At 43.4% G+C, this 1,873-nt stretch overlaps 1 pseudogene; it reads left to right on the top strand.

Moving 5' to 3' along the window:
* Nucleotides 1–394: 394 nt before the first annotated feature.
* On the top strand, nucleotides 395–1,357 carry LOC118830058 (annotated as a pseudogene).
* Nucleotides 1,358–1,873: the final 516 nt, after the last annotated feature.

Raw genomic sequence — 1,873 nt, 5'->3', positions numbered from 1 at the left:
CATTATAAGCCCTATAGTTAAGAATCCTTGATGAAATGTATGTAGGATCAGTTAATGATTCATTGAGATTTCATCTCTCAATCAAATGGGGGAATGTGAGGAATGAATATTTCTCTTTTATATTTAATAACTAATTGTTGTATTAGAACCGAGGCTATAAATTATGGAAGAATTTCTGACTGTATCAGTAGAGGGAATTTCCGTATCAGTAGTTGTCCACAACTACGGGGCAGCAGCAGCAGCAGCAGTAGTAATAAAAGCAGTAGTAGGAGCTCTCTTTTCCACCTGCTAACCCCGGTCTGGGAGTCCATGTCCCCACCCGGGAGGGCGCCTCTGTGAGTGTGCCCTGAAGCCCACCCTGGAGTCTAATGTGGAGACCAAACGGGAGTCTCCCATGGCCTCCTGTAGCCTCCAGGAGCTCCCTGTCTCCAGCTCGGACAGCAACATGGGAGATGAGGGCATTCGAGGCACCTGTGATGATGCCTCCCTCTGCAAGAGGTTTGCTGTAAGCATTGGCTACTGGCATGGCTCTTATATTTGGCATTTTGTGAGGTTGTCAAAAGAAAGGAAGGCTCTTGAAATTAACAGAGGGTACTTTGCTTGGATTCATGGTGTCAATCAGCTGCTAAAGGCTTTCCTAAAGAAGACAGAATGCAATTGTCAAGTTATAAATCTTGGTGCTGGAATGGATACTACATTCTGGAAATTAAAGCGTGAAAATCTTCTACCAAAAAATATTTTGAAGTTGATTTTCCAACGATAGTCACAAGAAAACTATATAATCCAGGAATTACATTCAGAAGAATCTTTTCTATTAGATGGACGTGTCTTGGATTCAAATAGAGCTGCCATTGTGGGAGCAGATCTCAGAGGCTTACACAACATGGAAGAGAAACTAAAGAAATGTAACATGAATACACAATTTCCAACTCTGCTGATAGCAGAATGTGTACTGGTTTACATGACACCAGAGCAATCAGCAAGTCTGATAAAATGGGCAGCCAACACCTTTGAAACAGCGATGTTCATAAACTACAAACAATTTAATATGGATGATAAATTTGGGCAGATCATGGTTGAGAACCTTCAAAGGCAACAGTGTGACCTGGCTGGAGTTGAAACCTGCAAATCTTTAGACTCTCAGAAACGACATCTGCTGTCAAATGGATGGGAGAAAGCTTCTGCTGTTGACATGATGGAGTTATATAGCAATCTGCCCCGAGCTGAAGTGAGCAGAATAGAATCGCTTGAATTCCTTGATGAAATGGAGCTTCTTGAACAACTTATGCAGCATTACTGTCTTTGTTGGGCAACAAAAGGTGGAAATAACCTAGGTCTCAAGGATATTACCTACTAATAATTTCTTCAGGGAAGTTGTTGAACCAGAAGCCAAAGCTACCATTCCTTCCATGGAAGAAATGCTTTAGAGCTTTCTACAGTGAAAGAACAGTGCATGTGCACACCTCACTCTCTTCAGTGTCACCCACACTCCCAAAAGACTCTAGTAACCAGTGCTGCTGGGGATGTTTCCTGGTGGTTTATTGTGTTAATAAAACTCCATTGCCTTAAAGAAAAAGAAGTAGCAGCAGCAGCAGTAGTAAAAGTAGTAGCAGCAGCAGAGCAGTAGCAGCAGGAGTAGAAGTAGCAGTAGCAGCAGTAGTACTAAAGGAAGTGGCAGCAGCAGCAGTAGCAGCAGAGCAGCAGCATAGCAGTAGTAGTAGCAAAAGCAGGAGCAGCAGCAGTAGTGAAAGTAGTAGCAGCAGTAGGAGCAGCAGCAGCAGCAGCAGCAAAAAAGAAGAGGAAGCACTTTCCAACTGCAGTCTGCCCTCCCAGGGCCCACTCACATGGAAAAGTAAACATCAACCCAACGAGG

The sequence above is a fragment of the Trichosurus vulpecula genome, chromosome 8 (genome assembly GCF_011100635.1).
Source record: "Trichosurus vulpecula isolate mTriVul1 chromosome 8, mTriVul1.pri, whole genome shotgun sequence".
NCBI lineage: Eukaryota > Metazoa > Chordata > Mammalia > Diprotodontia > Phalangeridae > Trichosurus > Trichosurus vulpecula.
The sequence above is the reverse complement of the archived record's forward strand: the minus strand, read 5'-3'. Positions and strand labels throughout refer to the sequence as shown.